This window comes from Heterodontus francisci, chromosome 1 (genome assembly GCF_036365525.1).
Source record: "Heterodontus francisci isolate sHetFra1 chromosome 1, sHetFra1.hap1, whole genome shotgun sequence".
NCBI lineage: Eukaryota > Metazoa > Chordata > Chondrichthyes > Heterodontiformes > Heterodontidae > Heterodontus > Heterodontus francisci.
The window spans coordinates 234,651,553-234,667,171 of NC_090371.1; positions in this window are offsets into that span (position 1 = coordinate 234,651,553).

The window sequence follows — 15,619 nt, forward strand, 5'->3', positions numbered from 1 at the left end:
TAATGGCCACAACATCGTAGCTCCAAGTACTGATCCATGCTCTAAGTTCATCACCCTTATTCCTGGCACTTCTTGCATTAAAATAGACACACTTCAACCCATCATACTGGCTGCAACTTTGCCCTGTCAACTGTCTAACCTTCCTCACAGACTCTCTACACTCTGTATCTGCCTGTTCAACAGCTACCCCATCCACTGATCCGTAGCTCCAGTTCCCATCCCACTGCCAAACTAGTTTAAACCCTCCTGAAGAGCTCTAGCAAACTTCCCGCCCAGGATATTGGTGCCCCTCCAGTTCAGATGCAACCCGTCCTTCTTGTACAGGTCCCACCTTCCCCAGAAGGCATCCCAATGATCCACATCTCTGAAGCCCTCCCTCCTACACCAGCTCTGTAGCCACGTGTTCAGCTGCACTCGCTCTCTGTTTCTAGCCTCACTAGCACGTGGCACCGGTATCAATCCTGAGATTACTATTCTGCTCGTCCTGCCTTTTCGCTTCCAACCTAACTCCCTATATTCGATTTTCAGGTCCTCATCCCTTTTCCGAGCTATGTCATTGGTACCGATGTTTACCACGACTTCTGGCTGCTCCCCCTCCCCCTTAAGAATCCTGTGGACTCGATCCGAGACATCCCTGACCCTGGCACCCGGGAGGCAACATACCATCCGGGAGTCTCGTTCGCGACCACAGAATCTCCTGTCTGTTCCTCTAACCATTGAATCTCCTATCGCTATTGCTCTCCTATTCTCCCCACTTCCCTTCTGAGCCACAGAGCCAGGCTCAGTGCCAGAGACCTGGCCACTGTGGCTTTCCCCTGGTAGGTCATCCCCCCCCCAACCGTATCCAATATGGTATACTTATTATTGAGGGGAACAGCCACAGGGGATTCCTGCACTGTGCGCCTATTCCCTTTCCCTCCCCTGATGGTCACCCAGCTACCTTTATCCTGTAACTTAGGTGTCACTACTTCCCTATAACTGCACTCTATCACCCCCTCAGCATCCTGAATGATCCGAAGTTCATCTAGCTCCAGCTCCAGTTCCCTAACGCGGTCTGTTAGGAGCTGGAGTTGGGTGCACTTCTCACAGGTGAAGTCAGCAGGGACACAAGTGGTGACCCTTATCTCCCACATCCTGCAAGAGGAGCATGCAACTGCCCTAGCTTCCATCCCCTCCGCACTAAATTGACAAAAGAGATTTTAAAAAAATAATAAAGGAAAACCTTCCCTTACCAAACCCTTCACACAAGAGTCCTTTTTTTTTGGTTAGAGGATATATCTGTGGGTTATGCATTCTGATGTTAATAGTCGTCGAATTTCCAGTTGGACACTGTTAATACCTTTGGGTTATTCAGTCTGACACTGTTAATATCTGTCGTTGAACAAGACTGACACTGTTAATATCGGGGGATACTCCAGTCTGACACTATTAATATATTTGTGTTATCCAGTCTGATGTTATTAATATTTGGGGGATTTCCAGTCTGACTCTGTTAATATCTGTGGGTTATCCAGAGTAGCACTATTAATATATTTGGGTTATCCTGTCTGATGCTGTTAATATCTGTGGGTTTTCCAGTCTGGCAGTGTTAATATCTCTGGATTATCCAGTCTGAAACTTCTATTATTTGTGTGTTATCCAGTCTGACACTGTTTATAACTGTGGGTTATGCTGTCTCACAAGGTTATTATCTGTTGGATATACATTCTCACTGTGGTAAAATCAGAGGGTCATCCAGCCTGACACTGTGAATAGCTGTGGGTTCTCCAGTCTGATACTGTTAATATTTGTGGGTCATCCAATCTGACCCTATTAATACCTTTGGTTTATCAGTCTGATATTGTTAATATCTCTGGATTATCCAGTCTGAATCTGCAATTATTTGTTGGTTATCCAGTCTGGAACTATTAATATCTGTGGGTTATCCAGTCTGATGTTAATATTTGTGGGATTTCCACTCGGACACTGTTAATATCTTTTGGTTATTTAGTCTGACACTTTTAATATCTGTGGCTTATCAACTCTCACACTGAATATCTGAGGGATCTCTAGTCTGACCCGGTTAATAGCTGAGCGTTTCCAGTCTGACATTCATAATAGCTGTCAGTTATCCAGTCTGACACTGTCAGTACCTGTGGGTTATCCAGTCTGACACTGTTAATATCTGTGGGATATCTAGTATGACACTGTTATTATTTTTGAGTATCCAGTCTAACACTATTAATATATATGGGTTATGTAGTCTGATACTGTTAATATTTGTGGGATTTCCATTCGGACTCTATTAATAACTTAAGGTTATTTCATCTGATACTGTTAATATCCGTGGGTAGTCCAGTCTGACACTTTTAATATCTGTGGGTGATCCAGTCTGACACTGTTAATATCTGGGAGGGGGCGTTTTACATTTGACACTGTTAATATCTGTGGGTTATCCAGTCTGACACGGTTAATATCTGCAGGTTTTTGCCAGTCTGACTCTTATTATCTGTGGGTTATCCAGTCTGACATTGAAAGTAATTTTGGTTTATTCATTCCAACACGTTAATCTATGTGGGTTATCCAGTATCACAGTATTTCTATTTGTGGCTTATCCGGTCTGAAACTATTAATATCTGAGGGTTATACAGTCTGACACTGCCAGTACCTGTGGGTTATCCAGTCTGACACTACAAACATCTGTGGGTCATCCAGTCTGACACTGTCAATATCTTTGAGTTATCCAGTCTGACACTGTCAATATCTTTGAGTTATCCAGTCTGACACTGTTAATATCTGTCATTTCACAAGTCTGATATTGTTAATATTGGGGAGTCCTCCAATCCAACACAGTTAATGTCTGTGGGTTGTCCAGTCTGACACTGTTGTTATCTGTGGGTTATCCAGTCTGACATTCGGAATATTTGTGGTTTAACCAGTCTGACACTGTTAATATCTGTGGGATATCTAGTATGACACTGTTATTATTTGTGGGTATCCAGTCTGACACTGTTAACATCGGTGGGTCATCTCGTCCAATACTATTAATATCTTTGGGTTATGAGGTATGATACTGTTAATATTTGTGGGATTTACAGTCGGACACTGTTAATATGTCTGGGATATCCAGTCTGACAGAGTTCACATCGGTGGGTTATCCAGTCTGACTCTGTTAATATCTGTGGGTTATCCAGTCTGACTCTGTTAATATCTGTGGGTTATCCAGTCTGACAATGTTAATATCTGTGGTTTATCCAGTCTGACAATGTTAATATCTGTGGGTTATCCAGTCTGACAATGTTAATATCTGTGGTTTATCCCTTTCCTATCCTGAGTGGTGTGAAACAGGGCTGTGTTCTCGCACCCACACTTTTTGGGATTTTCTTCTCCCTGCTGCTTTCACATGCGTTCAAATCCTCTGAAGAAGGAATTTTCCTCCACACAAGATCAGGGGGCAGGTTGTTCAACCTTGCCCGTCTAAGAGCGAAGTCCAAAGTACGGAAAGTCCTCATCAGAGAACTCCTCTTTGCTGACGATGCTGCTTTAACATCTCACACTGAAGAATGCCTGCAGAGTCTCATCGAAAGGTTTGCGTCTGCCTGCAATGAATTTGGCCTAACCATCAGCCTCAAGAAAACGAACATCATGGGGCAGGATGTCAGAAATGCTGCATCCATCAATATTGGCGACCACGCTCTGGAAGTGGTTCAAGAGTTCACCTACCTAGGCTCAACTATCACCAGTAACCTGTCTCTAGATGCAGAAATCAACAAGCGCATGGGTAAGGCTTCCACTGCTATGTCCAGACTGGCCAAGAGAGTGTGGGAAAATGGCGCACTGACACGGAACACAAAAGTCCGAGTGTATCAGGCCTGTGTCCTCAGTACCTTGCTCTACGGCAGCGAGGCCTGGACAACGTATGCCAGCCAAGAGCGACGTCTCAATTCATTCCATCTTCGCTGCCTTCGGAGAATACTTGGCATCAGGTGGCAGGACTATATCTCCAACACAGAAGTCCTTGAAGCGGCCAACACCCCCAGCTTATACACACTACTGAGTCAGCGGCGCTTGAGATGGCTTGGCCATGTGAGCCGCATGGAAGATGGCAGGATCCCCAAAGACACATTGTACAGCGAGCTCGCCACTGGTATCAGACCCACCGGCCGTCCATGTCTCCGTTATAAAGACGTCTGCAAACGCGACATGAAATCGTGTGACATTGATCACAAGTCGTGGGAGTCAGTTGCCAGCATTCGCCAGAGCTGGCGGGCAGCCATAAAGACAGGGCTAAATTGTGGCGAGTCGAAGAGACTTAGTAGTTGGCAGGAAAAAAGACAGAGGCGCAAGGGGAGAGCCAACTGTGCAACAGCCCCAACAAACAAATTTCTCTGCAGCACCTGTGGAAGAGCCTGTCACTCCAGAATTGGCCTTTATAGCCACTCCAGGCGCTGCTTCACAAACCACTGACCACCTCCAGGCGCGTATCCATTGTCTCTCGAGATAAGGAGGCCCAAAAGAATCCAGTCTGACAATGTTAATATCTGTGGTTTACCCAGTCTGACAATGTTAATATCTGTGGGTTATCCAGTCTGACAATGTTAATATCAGTGATTTATCAAGTCTGACAATGTTAATATCTGTGGGTTATCCAGTCTGACTCTGTTAATATCTGTGGTTTATCCAGTCTGACAATGTTAATATCTGTGGGTTAAACAGTCTGACTCTGTTAATATCTGTGGTTTATCCAGTCTGTCAATGTTAATATCTGTGGGTTATCCAGTCTGACTCTGTTAATATCAGTGGTTTATCCAGTCTGACAATGTTAATATCTGTGGTTTATCCAGTCTGACAATGTTAATATCTGTGGGTTATCCAGTCTGACTCTGTTAATATCAGTGGTTTATCCAGTCTGACAATGTTAATATCTGTGGTTTATCCAGTCTGACAATGTTAATATCTGTGGATTATCCAGTCTGACTCTGTTAATATCTGTGGGTTATCCAGTCTGAAACTGTTAATATCTGTGGGATACACCAGGCTGAGACTGTTAATATCTGTGGGTAATCCACTCTGACACTGTTAATATCTGTGGGTCATCCAGTCTGACACTATTAATATCATTGTTTTATCCAGTCTGATGTTGTTAATATTTATGGAATTTCCAGTTGGACACTGCTAATATGTTTGGGATATCCAGTCTGACAGAGTTAATATTAGTGGGTTATCAAGTCTGACACTGTTAATGACATGGAACATAGAACATAGAACATTACAGCACAGTACAGGCCCTTCAGCCCTCGATGTTGCGCCGACCTGTGAAACCATCTGACCTACACTATTCCATTTTCATCCATATGTCTATCCAATGACCACTTAAATGCCCTTAAAGTTGGCGAGTCTACTACTGTTGCAGGCAGGGTGTTCCACGCCCCTACTACTCTTTGTGTAAAGAAACTACCTCTGACATCTGTCCTATATCTATCACCCCTCAACTTAAAGCTATGTCCCCTCGTGTTTGCCATCACCATCCGAGGAAAAAGGCTCTCACTATCCACCCTATCTAACCCTCTGATTATCTTGTATGTCTCTATTAAGTCACCTCTTCTCCTCCTTCTCTCTAACGAAAACAACCTCAAGTCTCTCAGCCTTTCCTCGTAAGACCTTCCCTCCATACCAGGCAACATCCCAGTAAATCTCTTCTGCACCTTTTCCAAAGCTTCCACATCCTTCCTATAATGCGGTGAACAGAACTGCACGCAATAATCCAGGTGCGGCCGCACCAGAGTTCTGTACAGCTGCGGCATGACCTCGTGGCTCCTAAACTCAATCCCCCTACTAATAAAAGCTAACACACCATATGCCTTCTTAACAGCTCTATTAACCTGGGTGGCAACTTTCAGGGATTTATGTACCTGGACACCAAGATCTCTCTGTTCATCTACACTACCAAGAATCTTCCCATTAGCCCAGTACTCTGCAATCCTGTTACTCCTTCCGAAGTGAATCACCTCACACTTTTCCGCATTAAACTCCATTTGCCATCTCTCAGCCCAGCTCTGCAGCCTATCTATGTCCCTCTGTAACCTACAACATCCTTTGGCCCTATCCACATCTCCACCGACCTTCGTGTCATCCGCAAATTTACTAACCCACCCTTCTACACCCTCATCCAGGTCATTTATAAAAATGACAAACAGCAGTGGCCCCAAAACAGATCCTTGCGGTACACCACTAGAAACTATACTCCAGGATGAACATTTACCATCAACCACCACCCTCTGTCTTCTTTCAGATAGCCAGTTTCTGATCCAAAGCACTAATTCACCTTCAATCCCATACTTCTGTATTTTCTGCAATAGCCTACCGTGGGGAACTTTATCAAACGCCTTACTGAAATCCATATAGACCACATCCACAGCTTTACCCTCATCCACCTGTTTGGTCACCTTGTCAAAAAACTCAATAAGATTTGTGAGGCACGACCTACCCTTCACAAAACCGTGCTGACTATCTCTAATGAACTTATTCTTTTCAAGATGATTATAAATCCTATCTCTTATAACCTTTTCCAACATTTTACCCACAACCGAAGTAAGGCTCACAGGTCTATAATTACCAGGGCTGTCTCTACTCCCCTTCTTGAACAAGGGGACAACATTTGCTATCCTCCAGTCTTCCGGCACTATTCCTGTCGACAATGACGACATGAAAATCAAGGACAAAGTCTCTGCAATCTCCTCCCTGGCTTCCCAGAGAATCCTAGGATAAATCCCATCTGGCCCAGGGGACTTATCTATTTTCACACTTTCCAAAATTGCTAACACCTCCTCCTTGTGAAACTCAATCCCATCTAGCCTAGTAGTCTGTATCTCAGTATTCTCCTCGACAACATTTTCTTTCTCCACTGTAAATACTGACGAAAAATATTCATTTAATACTTCCCCTATCTCCTCTGATTCCACACACAACTTCCCACTACTATCCTTGATTGGCCCTAACTAATCTCTAGTCATTCTTTTATTCCTGATATACCTATAGAAAGCCTTAGGGTTTTCTTTGATCCTATCCGCCAATGACTTCTCGTGTCCTCTCCTTGCTCTTCTTATCTCTCCCTCTGGATCCTTCCTGGCTAGCTTGCAACTCTCAAGCGCCCTAACTGAGCCTTCACGTCTCATCCTAACATAAGCCTTCTTCTTCCTTTTGACAAGCGCTTCAACTTCTTTAGTAAACCACGGCTCCCTCGCTCGACAACTTCCTCCCTGCCTGACAGGTACATACTTATCAAGGACACGCAGTAGCTGCTCCTTGAATAAGCTCCACATTTCGATTGTGCCCATCCCCTGCAGTTTCCTTCCCCATCCTACGCATCCTAAATCTTGCCTAATCGCATCAGAATTTCCTTTCCCCCAGCTATAATTCTTGCCCTGCAGTATATACCTGTCCCTGCCCATCGCTAAGGTAAACCTAACCGAATTGTGATCACTATCACCAAAGTGCTCACCAACTTCTAAATCTAACACCTGGCCGGGTTCATTACCCAGTACCAAATCCAATGTGGCATCGCCCCTGGTTGGCCTGTCTACATACTGTGTCAGAAAACCCTCCTGCACACACTGAACAAAAACAGACCCATCTAAAGTACTCGAACTATAGTATTTCCAGACAATATTTGGAAAGTTAAAGTCCCCCATAACCACTACCCTGTTACTCTCGCTCCTGTCAAGAATCATCTTTGCTATCCTTTCCTCTACATCTCTGGAACTATTTGGAGGTCTATAGAAAACTCCCAACAGGGTGACCTCTCCTCTCCTGTTTCTAACCTCGGCCCAGACTACCTCAGTATACGAGTCCTCAAACGTCCTTTCTGCCGCTGTAATACTTTCCTTGATTAACAATGCCACAACCCCTCCCCTTCTTTTACCATCTTCTCTGTTCTTTGTGAAACATCTAAATCCCGGAACCCGCAACATCCATTCCTGTCCCTGCTCTACCCATGTCTCTGAAATGGCCACAACGTCGAGATCCCAGGTACCAACCCATGCTGCAAGCTCACCCACCTTATTCCGGATGCTCCTGGCGTTGAAGTAGACACGTTTTAAACAAAGCTCTTGCTTGACAGTGCCCTCTTGTGTCCTTATAACCTTATCCCTGACCTCACTACTCTCAACATCCTGCACACTGGAATTACAATTTAGGTTCCCATCCCCCTGCTGAATTAGTTTAAACCCCCCCGAAGAGCACTAGCAAATCTCCCCCCCCCCAGGATATTGGTACCCCTCTGGTTCAGGTGAAGACCATCCTGTTTGTAGAGGTCCCACCTACCCCAGCAAGAGCCCCAATTATCCAGGAAACCAAAACCCTCCCTCCTACACCATCCCTGCAGCCACGTGTTCAACTCCTCTCTCTCCCTATTCCTCACTTCGCTAGCACGTGGCACGGGCAACAACCCAGAGATAACAACTCTGTTTGTTCTCACTCTAAGCTTCCACCCTAGCTCCCTGAATTTCTGCCTTAAATCCCCATCTGTCTTCCTACCTATGTGTACCACGACCTGGGGCTGCTCCCCCTCCTCCTTGAGGATCCCAAAAACACGATCCGAGACATCACGTACCCTGGCACCTGGGAGGCAACACACCAACCGTGAGTCTCTCTCGTTCCCACAGAACCTCCTATCTGTTCCCCTAACTTTGGAGTCCCCAATGACTAATGCTCGGCTCCTCTTACCCCTTCCCTTCTGAGCAACAGGGACAGACTCTGTGCCAGATACCTGTATCCCATTGCCTACCCCTGGTAAGTCGTCTCCCCCAACAGTATCCAAAACGGTATACCTGTTGTTGAGAGAAACGGCCACAGGGGATCCCTGCACTGCCTGCTGGTTCCCTCTCCTTCCCCTGACGGTAACCCATCTACCTTCTTCTTTTACCTGAGGTGTGACTGCCTCCCGATAACTCCTCTCAATAATCCCCTCTGCCTCCCGAATGATCCGACGTTCCTCCAGCTCCAGCTCCAATTCCCTAACGCGGTCCTCGAGGAGCTGGAGTTGGGTGCACTTCCCGCAGATGCAGTCAGCAGGGACACTCTTGGCGACCCTTACCTCCCACATTCTGCAGGAGGAACATACAACTGCCTTAACCTCCATTCCCACTATTCTAAATTCCAAAGTTTTTAACCAATCACACGATAAAACAAGAAGAGAAATAGAAAAAGCCTGACCTTACCTACAAACAACCGAGTCCTTTTTTTTTGGTAAGAGGAGGAGGGCGGGTGGGAGACACTACAAGAGTAGTGTCTCGGGTTCAGAAACAGCCCAAACTGCTCCACCGAAACTCCCGATGAAATTGACTTCCCAGCTGTTCACTCCTCGCTCGCAATGCCTGTGCTCCTGGAAAAGAATCACCCACATGGTCGGTCCGTCCCCATGTTGATTGTAGGTCCTGAGTCAATATGACCAACTTTGACCCTTCCTCCGACTGCTGTCCCTCCAGTACACACCCCTTGAAGATTTGACTGAAAAACTTATAGCACGCACATGGCTGGTATTACCAATGTTACTGTGGGTAATCCACTCTGACACTGTTAATATCTGTGGGTCATCCAGTCTGACACTATTAATATCTTTATTTTATCCAGTCTGATGTTGTTAATATTTATGGAATTTCCAGTTGGACACTGCTAATATGTTTGGGATATCCAGTCTGACAGAGTTAATATTAGTGGGTTATCAAGTCTGGCACTGTTAATATCTGGGGGTTCTCCCATTTGACACTGTTAATATCTGTGGGTTATCCAGTCTGACACTGGTAATGTATGTGGGTTATTAAGTCTGACACTGTTAATATCTGTGGGTTTTTGCCAGTCTGACACTGTTAATGTATGTGGGTTATTAAGTCTGACACTGTTAATATCTGTGGGTTTGCCAGTCTGACACTGTTAATATCTGTGGGATATCCAGTCTGACACTGTTAGTATCTGTGGGTTATCCTCCCTGACAGTGTTAATATCTGTGGGTTATTAAGTCTGACACTGTTAATATCTGTGGGTTTTTGCCAGTCTGACACTGTTAATGTATGTGGGTTATCCAGTATCACAGTATTAATATCTGTGGGATCTCCAGTCTGTGGGAGAGTGTACTGGTCGTGTGTCAGCTGCTGCGAAATGTTGAAGATTTTTCCACAGCGTATTCAAAGCAACTTTTGTCATGTGGAAAACACTCCCAGGGCAGGTACACCATGGGTTAGACGCAAAGTAAAGCTCCCTGTACACTGTCCGATCAAACACTCCCACAGCAGGTACATCATGGGTTCGATACAGTGTAAAGCTCCGTCTACACTGTCCCATCAAACATTCCCTTGTGACTTCTGCATGATGGTATGGCAGCAAATGTCCTTTGCAATGGATTGGAGACCAAGCCTTTGTATCCGGATTAGCATCAAGCAGGGCTGTGCGTGAGTGTAAAACTGAACCCAGCCAGAGTCAACACCTTCAAGGCAGGAGAGAGAGGGGAACCAGTGAGCGTAGAACTGAACCCAGTCAGAGTCAGCACGATCAAGGGAGGGGAACCAGTAAGTGTAGTTCTGAACCCAGCCATAATTAACACCTGCAGGGGAGGAGAGAGAGGGGAACCAGTGAGCGTAGAACTGAACCCAGTCAGAGTCAGCACCATCAAAGGAGGGGAACCAGTGAGCGTAGAACTGAACCCAGTCAGAGTCAGCACCATCAAGGGAGGGGAACCAGTGAGCGTAGAACTGAACCCAGTCAGAGTCAGCACCATCAAGGGACGGGAACCAGTGAGCGTAGAACTGAACCCAGTCAGAGTCAGCACCATCAAGGGAGGGGAACCAGTGAGCGTAGAACTGAACTCAGTCAGAATCAGCACCATCAAGGGAGGGGAACCAGTGAGCGTAGTTCTGAACCCAGCCATAATTAACACCTGCAGGGGAGGAGAGGTACATTGTCGAAAGAGATTTATTTTGTACCAGCCCCCTGGCCCTGCCTCAACCTGCTGTACCTGCCTGGGAATGTCTGATGTGTCAGTGTAGAGGGAGCTTAGAAAAGTTAGGAAACAAAGAACAAAGAACAGTACAGCACAGGAACAGGCCATTCGGCCCTCCAAGCCTGCGCCGATCTTGACGCCTGTCTAAACTAAAACCTTCTGCACTTCCGGGGTCCGTATCCCTCTATTCGCATCCTATTCGTGTATTTGTCAAGATGCCTCTTAAACGTCGCTATCGTACCTACTTCCACCACCTCCGCCGGCAGCAAGCTCCAGGCACTCACCACCCTCTGTGTAAAAAGCTTGCCTCGCACATCCCCTCTAAACTTTGCCCTTTGCACCTTTAACCTATGTCCCCTAGTAACTGACTCTTCCACCCTGGGAAAAAGCTTCTGACTATCCACTCTGTCCATGCCACTCATAACTTTGTCAACCACTATCATGTCGCCCCTCCACCTCCGTCGTTCCAGTGAAAACAATCCAAGTTTATCCAACCTCTCCTCATAGCTAATACCCTCCAGACCTGGCAACATCCTGGTAAACCTCTTCATAACCCTCTCTAAAGCCTCCACATCCTTCTGGTCGTGTGGCGACCAGAATTGTATGCAATATTCCAAGTGTGGCATAACTGAAGTTCTGGCATGACTTGCCAATTTTTATAGCCTATGCCCCAACCGATGAAGGCAAGCATGTTCCCTTGGCCTGGATCTTTATTTGTTCCCACTGGTTTTGTTTAAAGCTCACTGCTGGACCCACCAATCAAAGCACTTTGTCTGATCTTCCCCTGGAAATTTGCAATCCCCTGCCTCATCTCCCACACTACACCAACTCACTTCCTCTTTACCCCACAGCCCCTATCCCTGCCGCATTGATCGTGTTCCACAGTCTGGGTCTTGTCCCTTTTCCTGATATTCTCAGAATGAATGGGCTGTGTTTTAAGACAATGTCCCAGCTCTCCACATTTCAAAGGATAGGAGAGGACCAGCTGGGCTGAATGGTGCTGTTTTATGTCATCACTGCAGTGCTGAGCATCCAACATCACTGAGCTCTTCTCCTTATGGCCAGAATTAGATCATTTCAGATATCTCCAAGGGTTATGGGGCTGGAGGGGATGACAGAGATAGGGAGGAGTGAGGCTATGGAGGGATTTGCAAAGAGGAATGAGAATGTGAAAATCAAGGCATTGCTTGACTGTGAGCCTGATGTCAGTCAGCAAGCAATGGATAGTCTTTAAAGAAATATTACTTAGTTTACAGCAAATACACCTTCCTTCAAGGCACAAAAACCCCAGAAGTAAAGGCAGTCAATGGTGGATAACAAAGGAAGTTAAAGATTGTATCGGATTAAAAGGAAAGGTCTATAAAGTTGGCAGAAATAGTAGTAAATCTGAGGATTGGGACGATTTTATGATACAGCAAAGGTGGACGAAGAAACTGATGAAGAAAGGGAGAAGAGAATATGAATGTAAGCTAAAAAATAAAAATGCAGACTGTAAAAGCTTCGATAGGGGCATAAAAAGGAAATATTTGGCTAAGACAAATGTGGGTCCATTACAGGCAGAGTCAGGAGAATTTATAATGGGAGATAGAGAAATGGCAGAGAAGCTAAATGATTACTTTGTGTCTGTCTTCACTGAGGAAGATACAAGAAATCTCCCAGAATTAGCAATCCAAGGGATTAGGGAGAATGAGGAATTGTAGGAAATTAGTATTAGTAAGAAGGTTGTATTGGAGAAATTAATAAGGCTGAAGGTTGGTAAGTCCCTGGAACCTGATATTCTACATCCCAGAGTGTTGAAAGAGGTAGCTATGGAGATAGTGGATACATTGATAATCATCTTCCAAAATTCTATAGATTCTGGAGCAGTTCATGCAGATTGGAAAGTTGCAAATGTCACCCCACTATTTAAGAAGGGAGGGAGAGAGAAAACGGGAAATTACAGACCTGTTAGTCTTACATCAGCCATTGGAAAAATGCTATAATTTATTCTAAAGGCTATAATAAATGGACACTTGGATCATAATGATCTGATTGGGCACAGTCAACATGGATTTATAAATAGGAAATCATGTTTGATGAACCTGTTGGAGTTTTTTGAGGAGTTGATAAACGGGAGTTGGTGGATGTTATATATTTGGACTTTCAGAAGGCTTTTGATAAAGTCCCCCGCAGGAGGTTGGTTAGCAAAATTAAAGCACATGGGATGGGAGGTAATATACTGGTGTGGATTAAGGTGTGTTTAACATGCAGAAAGCAGAGAATCGGAATAAATGAATCATTCTTGCATTGGCAGGCTGTGATGAGTGGTGTACCACAGGGATCAGTGTTTGGGCCCCAGCTGTCATAGAGTCATAAAGCACTGAAACAGGCTCTTCGGCCCACCGAGTCTGTGCTGACTAACAACCACCCATTTACTCTAATCCTACATTAATCCCACATTCCCTTACATCCTTCCCTCAATTCTCCTACCACCTACCTACATAGGGGCAATTTACAATGGCCAATTTACCTATCAACCTGCAAGTCTTTGGCTGTGGGAGGAAACCGGAGCACCCAGAGGAAACCCACGCGGTCACAGGGAGAACTTGTAAACTCCGCACAGGCAGTGCCCAGAACCGAACCTTGGTCGCTGGAGCTGTGAGGCTGCAGTGCTAACCACTGCACCACTGTGCTGCCCCTATTCATGATCTATATCAATGATTTAGATGTGGGGGCCAAATGTAGCTTTTCCAAGTTCACGGATGACACAAAATTACGTGGGAATGTGTGTTCTGAGAAAGATGCAAAGCGGCTTCATGATTTGGGATTTGGGAAGACTGAGTGGGCAAGAACGTGGCAGATGGAATATAGTGTTTAAAAATATGAGCTTATCCACTTTGGTAGGAGGAACAGATGTGCAGAGTATTTCTTAAATGGTAAGAGATTAAAAAGTGTAGATGTAAAAAGGGACCTGAATGTCCTTGTCAATAAGTCACTGACAGATGAAGCAAGCAATTCGGAAGGTTAATGGTATGTTAGCCTTTATGACAAGAAGGTTTGAGTACTGGAATAGTGACGTCTTGCTTCAATTGTTTAGAATCTTGGTTAGACTGCACTTGGAGTACTGTGTGCAGTTTTGTTTCCCTTATCTTAGGAAGGATATTATTGCCATACAGGGAGTGCTACAAAGGTTCACCAGACTTGATCCTGGGATGGCGGGAGTCTCCTATGACGAGAGATTGGGGAAACTGGGCCTGTGTTCTCGAGAGTTTCAAAGAATGAGCGATGATCTGATTGAAAATGACAAAATATTTAAACGGATAGACAGGGTAGATGCAGCTAAGATGTTTCCCCTGGTTGGGGAGTTCAGAACCAGGGGACACAATTTCAAAATAAGGGGGAAGCCACTTAAAACAGAGATGAGGAGAAATTTCTTTACTCAGTGGGTTATGTATCTTTGGAATTCTCTACTCCAGAGGGCTGTGGAAGCTCAGTCACTGAGTATGTTTAAAGCAGAGATTGACAGATTTCTAAATACCAATGACATAAGGGGACATGAGGATAATGTGGAGAAAAGCCATTGAAGTGGATGATCAGAAGTGGAGACAGAGAGAGGGAGGGAGGGTGAGAGAGTGAGACAGAAGGAGGGAGAGAGACAGACAGGCAGAGGGAGAGGGAGAGAAAGGAAGGGAAAATTCGATTACTAGAGAAAGCTAGCTAGAATTATAAAGACAGATAGTGAGAGTTTCTATAGATTTTGAAAAAAGAACAGTTAACAAAGTGAGCATTGGTTCTATAAAAAGTGAGTCTGGAAAATTAATAATGGATAATAAGGAGATGGCAGATGAATTGAACAGATATTTTGCATCGGTCTTCACTATTGAGGATACAAGTAACATCCCAGTATTAACTGTAAGTCAGGAAATGGAAAGGAGGGAGGAACTCAAGAAAATTACAATCACCAGGGAAGTGGTCAGAGAATTATACAGCACGGAAACGGGCCCTTCAGCCCACAGTGTCTGTGCCGGACATCAAACCCATCTATTCTAATCCCATTTTCCAGCACTTGGCCCGTAGCCTTGCATGCTATGGTGTTTCAAGTGCTCATCTAAATACTTCTTAAATGTTGTGAGGGTTCCTACTTCCTCCACCCCTTCAGGCAGTGTGTTCCAGATTCCAACTACACTCTGGGTGAAAAAAAATGCTCAAATCCCCTGTAAACCTCCTGCCCCTTACCTTAAATCTGTCCCCCCCGTTGCTGACTCCTCCACTAAGGGAAAAAGTTTCTTTCTATCTACCCTATCTATGCCCCTCTTAATTTTGTATACCTCAATCAGGTCCCCCCTCAGCCTTCTCTGCTCTAAGGAAAACAACCCTAGCCTTTTCAGTCTCTCTTCATAGCTGAAATGCTCCAGCCCAGGTAACATCCCGGCGAATCTCCTCTGCACCCTCTCCAGTGCAATCACATCCTTCCTATTGTGTTGTGCCCAGAACTGTACACAGTACTCCAGCTGTGGCTTAACTCGCATTTTATACAGCTCCATCATAACCTCTCTGCTCTTATATTCCATGCCTCGGCTAATAAAGGCAAGTGTCCCATATGCCTTCCTAACCACCTAATCTACCTGTGCTGCTGCGTCCAGTGATCTATGGACAAGTACACCAAGG